Source organism: Pelodiscus sinensis, chromosome 1 (genome assembly GCF_052426305.1).
Source record: "Pelodiscus sinensis isolate ZL-2025 chromosome 1, ASM5242630v1, whole genome shotgun sequence".
Classification (NCBI taxonomy): Eukaryota; Metazoa; Chordata; order Testudines; family Trionychidae; genus Pelodiscus; species Pelodiscus sinensis.
This window is the reverse complement of record NC_143052.1, coordinates 197583786-197602709: the sequence shown is the minus strand read 5'-3', so window position 1 is coordinate 197602709 and position 18924 is coordinate 197583786.

Below are 18924 nucleotides of genomic sequence, written 5' to 3'. Positions count from 1 at the left end.
CTGTTATGAAGTAAGATTGTGTTTACCAGAGGACTAGCTGTGAAGGGGGAAAGGGTAGTGCCAAAAATATTTCGTTCCAGTAAAATGTATGCTGCTGACTGTTCCATAACCGTGACAATGACAGCAATGCACAGAAACATTTTGCTGCATAGAACTTTGTTTTTTAAATTACCTCTGATGTACTGAACAACATGTATTTGGGATAACTATCTTACCATATGGTGAATGATGACTTGCACTGGAAGGAGAATTTTAAACAGCCCTTTTCATTTAGTTGTACACAATTTTTTAACTCTTTCCTCGCCAAGTCAGACTAAAGCTCCAAGAGGACAGATTATTTATTAATCAGTATTTCACAGGATTAAGGTATACTCTGGGCATGAGATTCTAGTCCTATAGAGGTCAATGATAAATTTAACAGTGTGTGTGTGTGTGTGAATGCGTGCGCACATCAGTCATAACAACAGTGATTTCATTTGCTCAGTACCTCACAGGATTGAGTCCATAGTGTGCTAGACTCTTTGCAGGTGAGGATGAAGAGAAAGGGGAGGATGCCCAGCTCTGCTAAGGATGCTTGGAGTTTCTCTAGAAGCACAACAAAGCCTGCAACTTGGCCTAAGTGGCCAGCGGGGGACTCTGTGATGTAGGAGAATTCCCAGGGGATTCAGAACTGGCATCGCTGGCTGGGTACCGAACTGCAGTAGGTTTTGGAGGGGAGGAAGGCATGGGCAGAAAGCAGTGTGCTCCAGCAGTCCTTGACTGTCACAGCCACCCTTGGAAGTCACTGCAAATGGAGGCAAGTAGGAGAAGTTCTGGATCCAGCCCCAGCAACTGCAGAGATGGTCAGAGCACAGGGGAGGAAATGGGACACACATTAGTGTAGTCACATGCAATGATTAACTGTAGCGACTCTATTCTGTCCCTTATCACTTCGTCTCTGTGAACCCCACAGCTAGCTGAAAAATACAGAAAGGCCTCTGAAAAATTATGTCAACCTCTCCTGACAACCAGCAACAGTTGCCTCCCAAATCTTTGACATTTAAAATTTTTCCACCAGCTCAAGTGAACCTCTTGTGCTCCTGCAGCCGTTCCTCTCCTCTCACCAGCACACAAGATAGGCAGATGTCAGTGAAGTCAAATCGGGGGGCAAACTGTATCCACAGTGTCCTGCTGACTGTTGTTACTTCCTGAGGGGTATCTGAATGGGGCTGACACTACTTTAGAGGGCTTTAGTGGCTTTCACTGGGTTTCTGCTCTCTGGAAGGGCCTGCTCAGACTCCTCTAAGCTACCACTGTGCTGCTGTGGAATTTTTGGTTGTGAGCCCATGAGATCCTACAATCTAACTAGGAATGGGTTGGGTCAGCGCTTGAATAAGATGCCTCCTGGGAGCTGTAGAAAATACTCATGGTGACTCATTAGGTGTCGGTCTTTTTCTTAGTCAGTACTGGACCAGTTTCTCAGCATAAGGTATCCAATGATTACATTACATAGAGAACTAGGGAAGGAAAGTGGAAGGACATAGCCCATAAACATAGGACAATTATTAATAAAAGCAAACATGTTCACAACTGTTAGTCTGGAGTGAAAAGCAAGAACTATTGAGCTTCCAAGAAGAGGAAGAGAAGAGAGATACAATCATTAGAGGTAAAGGGTTTAAAAGGATGAAGCCAACCAGCAGGGACAAAGTACTAATGAGAATGGTGAACTGTGGGAAGAAGATTATGAGAAGATCAGTGAAGTAAGTGAACAGGAAGGTAGGAGTGATAACAGAAGAAAGGTAGGAAGGATTGGCTGGGGTGATGGTATAAAATGTTAAAAGCAAGAATTTTAAAGCAATAGCACAGAGGGTAGGGAAACCCGCGAGGTGAAGAAAGAGAAGGGAGACATGTTGTGAATAGTAAAGCAAAGTAAAAATGACAGGTGCTTTTGGAATGTTCAAAGGAGCTGTATATATGGTGTTGGCACACAAGTGTCAACAGCACTGCAGAAACCCAGGCATAAGATCGTATGTGCATGGACCAGGATTTTTACTGTAGCTAAAACCAAGAAATGTGTGGACACATGAGGGGTGAAATCCTGGCCTTAGTGAGGTCCACTGGAGTTTTGCTGTTGTCTTCAATGAGGCCAGGGTATCACCTGAAAACTTTCAACCGTCAGACTCTCAAGTTTCAAAACATGAGAAATACTGAAGTATTCAACTCTAAAGTGAGTGTTCATTTGTGTAATATAAAAGCAGGGTTTGGATCCTGACCTCAATTTTTAGATTGCAATTGATTGCCTTTATGGTCTAGAAATTATTGGGGGAAAGCTCTAAGGCCTGTATTATACAGGAAGGCAGACTAAAGATCAGAATGGTCCCTTTTGACCTTAGAATCTAGAAATGCAGATTGCTGACCAATAATGAAGAAATGCAAAGTTCCTAGTGGTTGTTATTATTGGCCAAAGAATAATTTAAAACATTTTTAATAACATTCTTTAGCATTTTAATAAGAACCATTCTCTTGGAGCCAGACTAACAGCTGATTTCTAGGCAGCCTCAGACTTTTGGAGCAGAACAATAATTTCTGCCAACTTGAAAACCTTCATGCCCCATATGGGCACTGTGGCATTTTCTGCAGAGGTTTTATGAATAGCAGCAAAGATTATTGTAACAAAGCTACTGACATGGGTTGACGGAGAAGAGGATCTTTGTCTTCCAGAATTTTGTCACTCAAGGGTCCCCTTCAGCTAAAATTGATTACCAATCCATTTATCCCACACAAGGATTGAGTGAGATTGATAGCTATTTGTAACATTGTGAGTACTTTCATTATAAGTGGTTTTACTACCTGATGTTAATTCTGTGTGGGCCAGATCCCCAGATCTGGCTATGCTGCGTTTGTCTCAGAACTTGGAGATAAGGTTGGGGTTAGAGGAAGATGAACTACTTTAAGTCATCTGGGACTGACTGAAGGTTGGACTAGCCCCTTAGTGTAACTTAGAACAGCCCAAGTAATGCTCTGAACTGTGCCAGCAGAGGATGGTTTGGGATTGCCAGACCATGCTGCAACCTGGCCCTCTTCTGCTCTGTTCCATAATTCCCCGGCTTGGAGGGGGAATGTGGGTGACATAGGGCAGGCTGCATCTGTTTTCCACCATCCAAAGTTTCCTGTAAATGAGGAAAATTGACAGCTGCCCCATTAGGTCTGTTGGCTTTGCATTCCCCAAACCATGCAAAGTAAATGGCGAGGGGGCTGAAGACCTGATTCAGTCTGTTCCTGGCTTTCTGTGGCAGAAGTACATCTGTGAGTTCAGTTTAATGATTGTGTAGACACAATTGCATTCCATGTCAACCATGTCTTGGAAGTCAGTCTGAGGCTTTGCATTCTGCATAGTTACCTTCCAAATCTATTTCCTCCCTTACACTAGTAGCTCAGCACTGAAGAAAGTTTATATGGATTTATGTTACATGCTTAAAAGTAGAAAGATACAAAAGACAAGCTCTTCAGCTGATGAAAACTGGTGCAGCTGTGATTTGACTGAAACGATGCCAGCTTACACCAACTAAGGACCTTGATTTCCTATGGTTTATTTCACATGCCTTTACTGCCTAGGCCAAATTACTTGATCTGGTTGAAAAGGCCCTATAGGTCATCAACTCCACCATCATGGGAAGCATGTGTGCAGAGGTGCTAGAATGGGGGAGAAGGCACACACTGTTTTTAAAAGTGGGAGGCATAGTCTTTTTACCAGCTGTAAGGGCAAGCAACAGCAAGGAGGGGGCAGAGAGAAGTGAATGCGGGGGAGGGGTGGAATCTTGAAGGGAAGAGCTAGGGTGGAAGTGGCGCCTCAGGGAGAAGAGGGTGGGGTCTCGGGGTAAGGAGCAGTATGAGGGCAGGGCCATGGGGAGGAGACGTGGGGCAGGAGACAGGACCATGGTTTGGGTGTCAGTGGCCCTTCCACAACTTCAGCCATTCCTGGCTGTAAGGATAAACAGAAGAAGTCCAAGGGCTCTCTGTGATTTTCTTACGTGAACATGTTTTAGAGAGACAATGCAGACCTAGTTATGCATGTTAGTCTATCACTGGAACAGGTCACCTAAGGAGACGGTGAGGTATTTAAGGGCGATTGAGACTGAAGGTATTTAAGAAAGGGTTAGACACACATATCTCAGGCATGGTCTAGGTTTACTTGGCCCTGCTTCAGTGTGGGGATGGAGTAGATTACCCCTTGTGAATCCTTACATTTCTACGATTCTATAAACAGTGATGAGCATGAGAAAAGTGTTTACTTTGTGCAACGTGGGGCTATCCACATATTACAAGTAAATTATTTTCATGCTTCTGGCCGGCATCTGGTGGGGAGTGACAATTCTTGCTTGATGCTATGAATAATCTGTGAACATTAATTTCTGTACATTGTTTTCAAATCCACTAATATCATATTATATTTTCAGCCTGACATGTGTTCCTTAATACCTTTGGGTTTTTCGAGCTATAACAGAGAACAAAACAGGGAGTTGCTACTAAAACAACAAATGTGTAGTTTTGTTACTCACAGAAGGCTTTAGTTCGGTTCAACATTAGTTATTTAATGAGGTTACTAATGAGAGTCTGGGTCTGGGGATTATCACTGTCTTGATTTATATTTCCAGGCAATGTGCTGTTGGTTATTACTCAGCTTGTATTTTTTTCCAATTGTTTCACTGCTCAGTACACGAATGCAAGTTGATACATTTATCTTAATATCACAGAGTAGGAAATTCTGGAGGCTGACTATATCAATCCATAGGGGCTAAAATATGAACCTGAAATTAAACATCATCTTGAAATGTATCCTTGCTAAGAATATCTTTGTATGTATATGTTATGACAGCTGTACTCATGATTCAGTAGGCTGACATATTTTGTACTTAAAGATGTCCCCAAAATAACAGCACTTTCTCTTTGGGCAGAGAATGAATTTTCTGAGTGTTTACAAGCAAATATAATACTTAGTTTGAATTAAAATTACTCAGAAAATGGGCCCTTTAATAAATTAAACACCTTATGTCTGACCGTTTAATATCCTATGTGATCTTAATAAGTGATGCAGACCCTTCAGCTTTCACATAGTTACAAGTCACTGAAATCTCATGCACTAACTTAATTGATTTTTTTAAAGAATTAATTATTATTTTTGGCCAGCATTCTTCATACCTGAAAGTTTCTCTGTCAAGTGAGTAACATTCTCCTACAGAGATTTCCATAAAGCACTATTCTCTTTCAAAACTCTGGCCACTCCTTGTGTTACCAAGGAGAATGAGGCTATAGAGCTTCCATTAGAAAAAAATGCCCATTCAAAATGGCCATCATTTCCCACTGTTCATAATCAGAGTGAAGGCATGCTTTTTGCAGGGAACATGGTGGCATTATATTCTGTCAGAAGCCACCATCTTCCTCAAATATGAACAAGAATGATTTCCCAGAACAGTGCAAAATGGATAATAACAGAGTATTGGGGTGCAAGGAAGAAGGCAATGTCTAGGTTGTTTATGGTAATAGGGAATTGAAAATCAGGGTGCTGGAAAGCTGGCATTCTTAGTAGAGCAGAGTTCAGGTTATAGTGTATTATGGTTGTTCTAGTGGTGAGGTGTATGTTTGGGTGCAGGAACTGTATATATGTACTGTTAGGGTATGTCTACACAGAAAACCTGTCTTATTCTGGATTCTGTGACCCTCATTTTACGAGGAATAACGCCTATTCTGAAATAGCTATTTTAGAATAGGGCATGTGTAGACAAGGCAGATGGAGGTATTTCGAAATAAAACGCCTTCCCACCGGTGCCCTGTTGACCTCTCTGTCCACACTCAGCAAAATTCTATAGTACCCCTTCCCCTGCAGGCTTCCCTTTAAGGTGCAGCCACAGGGAAAAGGGCTTGTGGCACAAGGCAGGCCCTGACAGTCCTGAACCAAAGAGAAGTAGCCTGCACAGATTTTGAAGCCATCATGAGTGACCCCATTACTCCCATTGAGCCCTCCACGGCTGCAAGGGAACTGGCAGCCAGCTCCCAGGACCCTACCCAGGGACAAAAGAAGCACACGCCTTCCTGGTCTGGTGCAGAGATCCTGGGCCTCATTGCGCTCTGGGGAGAGGAGGCAAACCTCCAGGATGTCTGCACCAGGCACAGGAATGCAGACGTCTATGGCTGGATGGCTGACAGCCTGGGCAACAAGGGCCACATGCACGCACAGGAGCAGGTACGCATGAAGGTCAAGGAGCTAAGGCAGGCCTATGCCAAGGCCAGGGAGTGCAGCTCCGGCTCCAGGGTGGCACCGCAGGCCTGCCCATATGATGCCCAGCTCCACCACATCCTAGAGGGCAGGTCAGTCTCTTCCCCTTCCCTCATTGTGGACTCAGGGTTGGAGATGCCCGTTGTCAATCTCTCAGGGGGGCAGAGCCGGTGAGAAGGAGGAGCTGGATGAGGCAAGCAGCATTTTGATGCCTCCCAGCCAGGAGGTCATGCTCACCCTGGAGCTGGTACCCCCCCACCCCCCCAGGATGTCTCCTAGACATCTTCCGAAGCTGCGGAAGGTCCATCAGGTGCGTGCCATTCCTTTCCCTAGGCACACTAGAGTGGAGGCGAGTGGTGGTGAGGGGCAGCTGTGCACTCCCTTCTTGGCCTGGGTATTGTGCAGCAGCCTGGCCACCGAGAAGTACCCTGTGCAGTTGATGTATTTGGATGTCTGGTGGTCGAGGACCTGGATGGGGATGTGGGTGCTGTCAATAGCCCCTGCAGTTGGGGAAGTCCATGGCATCCATGTCACCCAGATTGATGACCCTACGCAGCAGGACTACGCAGCAGGCCCTCACCACCTGCAGAAGGAGATGCACAGCAAATCATAGGGTTGCCCGAGCCCTCAGGAGGTCCCCGAGCCCAGCCTCCCCACTCCTCCGCATACACCAGGAGCAACCCCAACTTGCTCCATCCTAAGCAGGGCTTTGTCAAGGTGGTACTGAAAAACCTCCCAGGGAGGGGGCTTCAACCACCACCCCCTGTCTCCTTCCCTAGGGAACGCCCCTCCTGCAGTTCACCACCCTCCTGGAACATAAGAACATAAGAACGGCCGTACTGGGTCAGACCAAAGGTCCTTCTAGCCCAGTATCCTGTCTGCCGACAGTGGCCAGCACCAGGTGCCCCAGAGAGGGTGGACCGAAGACAATGATCAAGCGACCTGTCTCCTGCCATCCCTCTCCAGCCTCTGACAAACAGAGGCCAAGGACACCATTTTATCCCCTGGCTAATAGCCTTTTATGGACCTAACCTCCATGAAATTATCTAGCTTCTCTTTAAACTCTGTTATAGTCCTAGCCTTCACAGCCTCCTCTGGCAAGGAGTTCCACAGGTTGACTACACGTTGTGTGAAGAAGAACTTTCTTTTATTAGTTTTAAACCTGCTACTCATTAATTTCATTTGGTGTCCTCTAGTTCTTCTATTATGGGAACTAATAAATAACTTTTTTTTAATCCTCCCTCTCCACACCACTCATGATTTTATAGACCTCTATCATATCCCCCCTCAGTCTCCTCTTTTCTAAACTGAAAAGTCCCAGTCGCTTTAACCTCTCCTCATATGGGACCCGTTCCAAACCCCTAATCATTTTAGTTGCCCTTTTCTGAACCCTTTCCAAGGCCAAAATATCTTTTTTGAGGTGAGGAGACCACATGTGTACATAGTATTCGAGATGTGGGCGTACCATAGTTTTATACAGGGGCAGTAAGATATTCTGGGTCTTATTTTCTATCTCTTTCCTAATAATTCCTAGCATCCTATTTGCCTTTTTGACCGCCGGTGCACACTGCGTGGAAGTTTTCAGAGAACTGTCCACGATAACTCCAAGATCTCTTTCCTGATTTGTCGTAGCCAAATAAGCCCTCATCATACTGTATGTATAGTTGAGGTTATTTTTCCCGATGTGCATTACTTTACACTTATCCACATTAAATTTAATTTGCCATTTTGTTGCCCAATCACTCAGTTTGGTGAGATCTTCTTGGAGTCTCTCACAGTCTGCAAGACAACAATAGCAAGAGAGCACCATACCTGCATGACCAGGGCTCGACAAACCGCGGCGAAATCCTCTCGCCAGCACCGCACCGCGCATGTGCCAGACCCGCACTGCACATATGCGTGCCGCCGGTGAACGGGGCAACCGGCTGAAAATCTACTCACCATGGGCAAGTAGATACACGGACTTGTTGAGCCCTGTGCATGACCATGGCCCTGATAGTCAACCTCCCCACGCCAAACTGGTTCCCAGCGGAACAATTGCTGTTCAGCATAGCAAGCTCCCACAGTGTGATGGCAACCCACTTCTGGAGGCAGATGGCAGGTAACATGTAGGTGTCCCATTGCCTGAGGGCAGGGACGAGCCACTCACACAGCTCCATGAATGTGTTCTTCCTCATGCGGAAGTTCTGGAGCCACCGCTGGTCGTCCCACCGCTCTGTGACGATCCAGTCAGAACTGGTATTCAGTCACCAGAAGCAGCAGTGCATGGTGTACAGGGGAGGGTGGGTGGAGGGTTGTGCTGCATGATCAACACATGGAGAGAGGTGAGGAGGTGCCCCGCAATGAGCTGAGGGTCACCAGAGCAGCCTGCAGTAACTGCACCAGGAGGTATAGCGTGCAATATAAGAGCCATTGCCTGTTGGGAGGAAAGTCCGGCTCCATGGCTTGAGAGCTGAGGTGTCCGCAAGGGCAGCCACAGCAAGCAGAGAAAAAGCTTTGCTGTCCCTCAAGGAGATAGGCAAAAGAGAAGAACCTGAGACATGGCTGTACAAGGGAGGGGGAGGGTTCCTTTAAACATGAGCCTCAGCTAACCTCAGGCAGCAGCTGTAGGAAGTGACTGCTGTCCTGATGCCCTGCCTCAAGTGCTTCCAGATGGCCTTAAATGCCAATGAGTGTGGCCACTCTAGTTCAAAATAGCTCAGTGCTATTTTGATGGGCATTTGCTGCATAGAGGCTCTATTTCGAAATAAGTGATTTCAGAGTATTTCCTCTGAAACAGCTTATTCAGAAGTAAGCATGCTGTGTAGACATGCCCTTAAATGCCTTAACATTTCGGTTCCTTGATTTTTGCAACTGTATGTCAGGTATGCCTAGAAAGAGTTTAATTCTATATTGTGTGAGTGTAAATGAGCTTTGAAGGTATTTTTTTTTTACAGACGATCTATTATTATTTATATAAAAGTAATGCCCAAGGTCAGGGACCTGTTGTGCTAGCCATTACATGTACACGTAGTGAGAAATATTCTCTGCCTTGAACAATGTGTAGCCTAACTAGACAAGACAGACAAAAGGTAGGAGGGGAACCAGATGGAAATGATTTGTCCGAAGTCAATAGCTGAGCCGAGCATAGAGCCCAGGTTTCCTGATTCTCTGGCCAGGGCCAAATCCACTGATACATGTTAATTAGTTAATATTTGTAAAGCTCTTTAGAATCAAGTGCTCTGTTATAAGCGGTAAGTGTTATTAATGGCACGTGGACATCAGTTACAGCAAGACGTATGACGTAATGGTGAAGCTGGGACAGGAAAACTGGAAGGGCCCCGGCTTTTGGGTGGCTGGGCAGTGGCATCAGGTGTGAGGAGGGGACAGGAGTGTTGAGAAGCCGAAGGGGAGGGGATGCAGGAGAGATCCTGTGCTCTGGGGAGGATGGCAGGAGGGTTGAAGACCCTGTCTTGCCCCTTGCTGCTCAGGAGGTACCAGGAGCACACAGGCTATAGGGCAAGGCCTGCGGTGCAGTTTGGGTTTACACAGAGCTCATGTGGCCCGTGAGTGGGAGCCAAAACAAAAAATTAGTCAATACAATGGTCTTCTGTTGATATGCGTTTTAGTAGTTAAATTCTTGGACTGTCATTGCTCATTAAAAGTTCTGTCATTTGGGTGGAAATTGGGTAAATATTGCATTTGACTAATATCAGCAGAACTGACTTCAATGGGGCCTGCATGTTATGTAATCTTGCCTTAATCTGTGTATTCATGCCCATCAGTGTGAAAGATGCTATTTGCATGTATCTGCATATCTAGTTTGCATGTATATGCAACTACACTTAAGTTGTGGCCCTCAGCATGTGCTGTGAGTATCATTGTGGCTCCCGAGGCTTCCAAAGTTGAGTAGCCCTGCTGTAGGACATGCCCTTGGACCAGAGGGGGGTTCTGCCTACCCCCTTCCGACCTGATCTGTCAGTTCAGAGGTGTCCCCCTACTGCTGGTGCCACATGTTGCTGCCCCAGTGCTAGCCCTGCCCTGACCCACCCCTGTGAGGCGCACTCTCCCACTGGGCTAGCACTGGAGATGAGGGCAGAACATGATGCTGGCAGGAGGGGGACATGACCAGGTGGATGGATACTGAGCCAAGGTTGGGGGAGACAGCCTGTGGATTTGGGATCTCCAGCCTTGACTTGGGTGGGCCTAGATGCTAAGTGGGTAGGCCACAGTCCATTCAGGACCACCCGTGGCTATAACCTTAGTCCATACCACAAATATTTATATTCGGTTTCCTTTCAAGATCCACCTAAAATTTGTTCTTGGTCTTTAAAAGTCTCATTGGAATTGCTCCATCATAGCTCCAGCTCTGTCTCCTCCCTCCCCACCTGTAGCTCCATGTTATACAGCATTTTGCTTCCTTCACATCACCTCATACTGCTGGCATAGGTCTCCTCTGCCCTCCTGCCTTCAGGCACAGCCTGTCTTTGTGCTGTGTGTGTGTGTGTGTCTTCCCCCTCCCATCTCACGTCTTAAACAATGATTCCTGATTTCTCTCTCTACTATGGGCCTTCTTTAAAGACGGCATGCTTTGATTTAGCTCAGGGTCAATGCATTTACAGCATTGTTTTCTGTTGTTTGTACCAGCTCCTGGGCGTTCTCTTGTACAACAAAAAGCTGCCAGACTGGCAGGTGCTAGGAGTGCTTTACAAAGAAAGCTTAAAGTGGACTGGGAAGTACAGGGCTGCTGATCAACCTGAAGCAGAAAAGGAAAGAGGGAACTCCATGGTGTCAGAGAGTGTTGATAGTGGGCATATGGGGGTAATGCTTTGAGCAGCACTTTCCACCTGCCCACAGTGAATGAATCATCAACGATGGCAGGGGATTTTCTATACCTTTTCTGTGCTCTTCACAGCAAGAGGAACCTGGGCTGCAGTGCTCACGGAGAGGACAACGCTGTGTGCAGTGGGCTTTCCATGCATTTCAGGTTTATTAGAAATAAACCTTCCTTGGAATGTCGCCATGCTATGTCCATTTTTGCTTGGGCCCTCAAAAGTTGGTACAGCCATATGGCCCTCCCTCAAGGATCAGCTCGCACCATCCAGGGTGGCCATTCTCATCCACTTGCACATATTTAGGACTGGCTCTGTCCAGTACTAAATAGGATTTGCCACCCACTCAGGAGAAGCAGAGACATTAGGGATGAAATCCCCGCCCTGTTGTGGTCAATGGGAGTGCAACCCACACATCTACTGGGTGTGGTATACTGGCCCAGGGAGTGGCACTTAAACCACTTACAGAGAGAATGAGTCTGCTCTATAGACTTAGCTGAGAGCCAGCTGGCTTTTAGCTCAAGCTGTAGGGTCATGCACTAAGCACCAAAGGTCCCTGGTTCGGTTTCATCCTGTATCTCCATGCAGGCAAACTACTCCAGCTGCTAACACCTTGCCCATGACTACGCTAGAGCTGGTTGAACTAGCGCAGGTACATCTCCTGGATCTGGAAATGACACCTCCAGCTCCAATGTAGACTTTGTTATGAACTAATGGCCACTTCATCCAGTAATAACAGGCTCTCTTCTGTCTTTCCCTGGGGTGTCTCCAGTGCTGTCAGCTCCTGCTCTCCACACTCAGGAGCTGTCAGCCAGGTCTGGAAGCACAGAGGTCACTGTGAAAGTAGGCAAGGTGCTCAGGCTGCCCATTCAGACAATATTATAACAGCTCTTGGCAGTGAAGTGGAAGAATGGTAGGGAGAATCCTGACTGCTCTGTTTCCAGGGGTGGTGATAGTCTAGCACCAGCAGGGCTATTGCCGAGCATAGTCAGACTGCCAAATGTGCTAGACTACAGTGTACACCAGAGCCCAGGTCCCTGACTGGAGCTTCCAGGCACTACAGCAATGAAGGCACTACAACAATGGTATCCCTACAGCAGACATTTGTCAGCTCCGGTAGGGACTGTATGTAGCAGAGGGTTTACTAGCAGCACTGGCCCTGGAGACCAGCACTTTGAAAAGAGAAAGGGAGAGTCGGGATCCAAACTTTCTATAGAGGATGACAGCGACCCAAAGCCTTTGGGAATAAGGGAGCTGGGGACAGGCCAGGAACTGGAGAGTGGGGAGGAGGAGAGAGATCTTCTAGAACAATCTCGTCTCAAGAAAAAAATAAGGGGACTAACTTTGGTCCAGGGACAAAAGTTCAAGACCATCTTCTCCACTGTGGCTCGGTCACCTTTCTGTAGGTCCATGGCTAGGCCTGGCAAGGGGACCTATTATACTTATCATGTCACAAGCTACTTTTTTAGACTGATTCCTTCTGCCTCACCCATTTCTTTAGCTCTGTTTCATAACCCCGCCCCCCCCCCCAAAAAAAATTCTTGAACTTGTAAGAAGGTGAGTCTTATGACACTAGGTCAGCTCTCTGCTGTGAGCTCCGTTCCTTCTCCTCTAATTAGACTGACACTTGGCATTCTATAGCAAGGCAATAGAGGAGCTTTAGGATATTAAAGGACCATTTGGGGACAATTTAACTGCAGGCCCATTAGGGAAAAGTAGAGTAGAAGCTAGGCACCCTGTAGTTTTCATTGTGATCATAAACCATTAGCTGGCTAACATAGGGTACAGTGAAAAAACTTAAAAAACAAAGAAGTTTTTTTCAGTTATAGACTAACATGGCTACCCCTCTGAGGCTTTTAAACATGCATAGGTACAGTGGTATCTTAGGTTTCCCTTTATCTCCGGTTTCTTCCTTTTTTTGTGGGGGGAGATGCCCCAGTTGTTGCAGATACTTTTCAATATAAAAGGTCTGTTTCCAATTAAGGCCCCTTTTCACCTTTGTGGCTGTCCAATGAGACCGTAATTGTATTTTATACCCACTTTAAGGTCTGGACTCCTTTATACTGCCAGAGTGATATGAAGGGGATAAAGGAGAGTGAGGCACAAAGTAGCATTTATTCTTATAATGTTTATCCTTATAGAGAATAAAATAATGTCAAGCCAGCTGGAACACAACCCAGGGACTTTTCAGAATCCTCTTCAGCAACCCAGTGGCATTGTTTGCTAAGTTTCTCTTTCTTCTAAAATAAAAACTAGGATTCAGAAACAGAAACTTAGCATTGCTGCTGCCTGAAAATAATATCATTTCATCAGGGGCGGGGGAGATGTGTTTTTTCATTTCAATATGCCTTTCTTGTTCTTTAGCCCTCTTCGACACACAAGTCACTAAGCAGAAATGAGTAAAAGTGCAGCAGGTATCATACCTTCGCCTCTCAGTATATTTATAACTTGCCTTAGAGGCTTACTCGCTATCAGCACATAGCTTACAGTTGCAATTTGATCTCGTCATTTAGGGTCTACCAGCTGACAGGGCAGCACACCATCAGCATGCCACCAGACTGATTTATTAGTCACTATCTTAGATCAATCCCATAGAGCAGTGTTTCAGGGTTAATAAATCATAAAAGCAGTTAGCTTTGGAGTCTTCTGTTCAAAGTCCTTCTCTTTGCCACCCACCAGGGCTTTGTACAAATTCTGAGCTGGAAAAGATGCTTTTGAATCTGGCATTCCAACTTGACAAAGAGCAATAAGAGAAAAGTGCCTGGAACCCTCAAGTAGCAAACAGGAAAGATCCTACTGTTAGGGATGCTTTTGGTCCACTCGAGAACTCTGCTCTGACATCTCATGGATTGTTTTATTTTTATATTGTTATGATTGGAGAATATAACATCTGCTTCAGGGTTTGCCATTCTTTGGGCTTGAGTGTTTGCTACATCCTCACTTATACGACAATTATTGTGCATCTAGGATGTTGTTTTTCAAGAGAAAGCTATCCTGAGTTCAGAGAAGGAATAACAATTACTAGTTTATTTAGGATGAGGCATTTTGTTTATGTGACTAAAGACTTAGTCATATACCTGGGTTGGGATGCTACATTTGACTTAAAAATTGATGGGGAGGAAACATCGCTAATTTTGGCAGGGATGAAAGTTTTCAGTGCATTTTTTAGGGATGAAGTTCAGAACAGAGAGGGTCAGTTTAGCTTTGTGGTTGTGGTTATGAATGAGCAAGGAAGTTTAAATTACCCTGGAGAACAGCTCCTTTAGTCATAGAAGGCTGTAGTGCATTTCAGAGCTCTATATAAATAAATAAAAGCATTTGTATTTTTTATAGCAATAAGCACGCTATGGAATGTTTTGGTTTTGTGAAGATAAAGCTTTGTTATTGATCATTTAAGGTCTCATAGATGGTAGCCTATAAACATGACTGAGCATTTTTCATATGTTGAATACGGCAGTTTTTCATGAAAACTGTCCCTTTCACTTAAATAATGGGAATATAGAGAACAAGGAGCTAATTACTTTGTGTATTTAATTCATTTGACAGCTTGTTCAGAGTTGGAGTACTTTGCACCATTGGTTGCATGCAGCAAAACGATTAGCCTGTGAAAACTGGTGCATCTTGCCCAGAATAGTTTGGGTTTTTTATTTCTTGAATTCTTTGCTTTGATTTCTTTAAGTGCTTATTTTCAGACAGTTGAGCTTCAAGGCAGTGGCTGATATAGCTTGCTACACAGATTCCAGTTCACTTTTTGGTCCCTCCCCTGACATTTTTTTCTCTTGTTCACTTATTAGAATAATATTCTTTGGGGAAGAAACCCTCTGGCACTGTGATCTGTTTAGCATACAGCCATCATGCAAACAGCTTTACACAGTAATCCCCAGACATGCTTTGCAGCTCTTTCTCTTGCTCCATTTGTTCACATAACACTTCAGTAGCATGTTTATTAAACTAAACCAATTGGCCAGGAGGACTGTATAGGTTCCAGTTATATGTCCAGTGTCTCCTGAATATCTTGAGAACTAACTAACCATTTCTGTGTCACTCCCTTAGTTCCATCTTCCTATGATAGCCTGTTGCAGAGACACCAAAATCATAAGCTGTTTTACCAGTTACTGTCCCTGGCACATGAACTATTTTCTTTATACCAGTGTTTCTCAAACAGGGGTCCAGGAGGGTGGCCCGAGGGGAGGAGGGGCTCTGCTGATCAACTGCTCACCCTCCCACCCAGTGCCTTTTGCACACTAAAAATCAGGCAGTGCAGCAGGGCTAAGGCAGGCTCCCTTATCTGCCCGGGCTCCGTGCCATTCCCAGAAGTGGTTGGCAAGTCTCCGTACGCTGCCCCCACTATGAGTACCGTCTCTGCAGCTTCTGTTGGGCAGGAAGTGCAGCCAGTTGGAGCTGCAGGGCTGGTGCCTATGGGCAGGGACAGTGTGTGGAAACCACCTGGGCTCCCTGCCTAGGAAAGTCATGTGCCAATCACTTTTGGGTGCTGTCCAGCCAGAGCCCACAACTCTCCATCACCCCAGACTCCTTTGCAGAGCCCAGACCCCTCAACCCCTCATTCACCCAAATTCCGTTTTAGAGCCCAGAGCCCGCACCCCTCCCACACTCAAACTCCCTCCCAGAGCTTGCACCCAACCTTCTGCCCCAGTGAAAGTGATGGAGGGAAGGGGGATGGCATGAGGAGGGACTAGAGAAGGGGAGGACAGGGGTATGGGCTCCAGGAAGTGGACAGGCAAGGGCTGTGTGGGTCCTCAAAATGAGGGTCCTCAGGTTGCTAAAGTCTGAGAACCACTGCTTTATGCAATATAATTGGAAGTAAACAAGGGCTTACTTGTGGGAGAGATCAGAATCAGGTCCTTATCTTTATTAGCTGGGTGATTAAAAAGCAAAAGATTACTTTAAGAGAGTGAGAGCACATGCCTAAGGTTTCCGTATTAAATAGGTAGAAAATACACAGGCAATGCAATGATAATTAACTATGCTATTTCATGAGGTACAGTTGCCCTGCAAATGTAATATGAAATAGTATTTATATGTAACTGTAAATACACACTACTTTAAATCTGTAGTAAATGACATCATTGTTAAAAGGCTTTTCTGTAAGGACACGCCATAGTTTAGCCAGGCCTCAACTATTCCCGGAACCTGGGACTATTCCCTTAGTCATCTACAAGAAAAGCATTTAGCCTTGTAGGTTGTTGTGTTCGGTATGTGTGTGATGGAGGAATTGGTATAGACACAAAACTGCAAAAGTGCACTCCCTTTTCCTCCCTTCCCTGCCTAGCTCCTCCTCATTTCACAACATATAACACTATAGCATCTCACTATCTTCTTATGGCACTTTATTATATGTTTGCAGTGTAGGGGAAGTCATGTTGGTCCCAGAATATGGGAGCAGGACCACCAATGGGGAGACGGGGGACAAAAGAGGCAACTGCCTGGTAATCCAAAGGAGCCCGGGTCTCCTGATGGCTACCACCACTACTGTGGGAACAGCAATGGCCAGAACTCTGAGCCCTATAAATCACCACCGGAGTGCGGTGCAGCACCCCCCACCCAGTTCTGAGGGCTGGGGGGCCCCAATACTGCAGTCTAGGCAATGTTGAGGGCTGGCTGCCTCCCAGACCTGTCCCTTCCACCCAAAGCCCCACCCTTTTCAGAGGCATGGAGCTGGTCTCCCTACCCTTGCCTGCAGGGCCCATGGAAACTGTTGACCCCCCCCCCCCCCCGTATGAGAGAGGGAAGGTGGGTGAAGTAAAGGAGCTGTCAGAAGAGCATAGCAGACAGCTGTTAACGAATCAGTGGGCAGAGCAGCAGGGAAAGGATAGTATTTCTGAGCTAAACATGGACATACTTGTCAATTAAAGTAAAGTTTAGAATCAGGGGGTCTCCAACCTTTTTTAAGCACACGATCACTTTTTGAATTTAACTGCAATCCAAGATCTACCTCAAACCTAAATACCCTTGTCCCCCCTCCTTTGTGCCCCTTCTCCAATGCCCTGCCCTGGCTCACTCCATTCTTCCTCCCTCCTTCCCCCATCTTCCCTCACTTTCACAGGCAGGAACAGAGGGGTGGGTGCAGGCTCTGGTCTTGGATTAAGGGATTTGTAGTGTGAGAGGGGCTCTGAGCTGAGCTTGGAACTGGCAATTGGGGTACTGGAGGGTGTTCTAGGTGCAGGCTCTGGGAGGGTGTTTGGATGCAGGGATGCTCGGGGCTGGGGTAGGGGGTTGGGGTGCAGGAGGGGGTTAATGACTGGGACAGGGGTTCAGGATGGGGGCTCCAACTGTGCACCACTTACATCAGGTGGCTTGTGGGTGGTGGCTTGTGGAGCTAAGGCAGGCTCACCTCTGCCCTCGCCCTGCACCACTCCCAAAAGCAGCCAGCAAACTCCATCCCAAGTCCTGTTGTGCCTCCCTCTCTGCTCTGTGGAGATAGGATACAGGGTGGGAGAAGGGGCACTTTAACATCAGCACCCCTCCTCTCCCTCTGCTCCCGGGGGTGGGAGAAGCAGCTCCAAGGGAAAGGGCAGGAGGTGCGCAGCAGCAGGGGGAGGGGCAGCTGAAGTGGCCAAACCAGTCAGGATCACCTGTCAGAGGCTCCAAGAGCTACCAGTAGATCCTGATCTACTGGTTGGTGACCACTGGTTTAGATTCTTATGACTGAACTGTAAATGTCTGCATGTGTTTTCAAGGGACTTTGGGTTTCATTGTTAATGAGGTCTGGTGTACACTACAGAGTTAGCTCAACACAAGGCAACGTACATTGCCCTATGTAAGTGCCTATACTAAAATTTCACTCATACTGATGAAACTGCCCTGCCCTGCCAGCTTAATAACTTCATCACCAGGAGAGGCATAGAGTTGATGGTGATGTAATTAGGTTGACAATGTCAATGTAGGCACTGTTACTGACTTCCAGAAGCCATCCCACAATGCCCCACGCTGACTGTATGGTCGATACAAGCACTCATGGTGGATATGCACCTTGCTGACAGTAGCGTGGAGGCTGAAAAGTGATTTAATTACTTGTGATGCAACTCAGGTCAACACTATTTTGTAGTGTAGATTTGTCCCAAGTTCATGAAGACCTGAAATGAGTCATGTATCTTTAACTGCTTCACTGATCCCTTTCTTTGCAAAGACTGAGAATGTTTTGCTGTCAAGAAAATCCATTTCGGAAATAAGTAAACAATATGTAGCAGCAGAGTTTAAAATGGTTAATAAGGAAATGATTTAAATTATGTTTTAAAAGGTCAAGGTAAGAAAAGAGCATGCACAACTAGTTTCAGTTGATGTTATTAATACTAGAGCCCACAGATTTATTAATCTGATATCTCTGAGGTAGGACAGAAAAACTGGAACCTTCATTTTAACATCTCCAGGGGAAAGGACAAACTACAAATCTTAATTTGCGAGAGAGTTATAGATAGTCCCAAATGTCTCTCATTTTTTACAAACAAGAGGCTCTATTCTTCCCGGTCAGAGACATATTCATTTCCCATTAAAGAACAGTTTTAAAAATCCTATCCCAAATTGCACAGCAATAGGCAAATATATATCAGAAGTTGGACTTGCTATTGTCATTAATATCACAGAGGAAAGGCTTGCTGAGGAGGCTACTTTGAAGGCCAGCTTCCAGAATCCCAAATACCCTCCCTTTTTTCTGCCCTTGCTTAAACAATAAATGCAGCCTACTGAAAAAGGATTTAACTTGCACATGCTTATGAAAATGTACTTGCATGTTGCTTGTTCAGACAAGTTATGGGTGTAGTCTGACTCATCATTTCCCTACTTTGTTTTGCCTGTTAGCCTGTATTACCATTTACATCACAATGGATCTTAAAAGAGTCAATA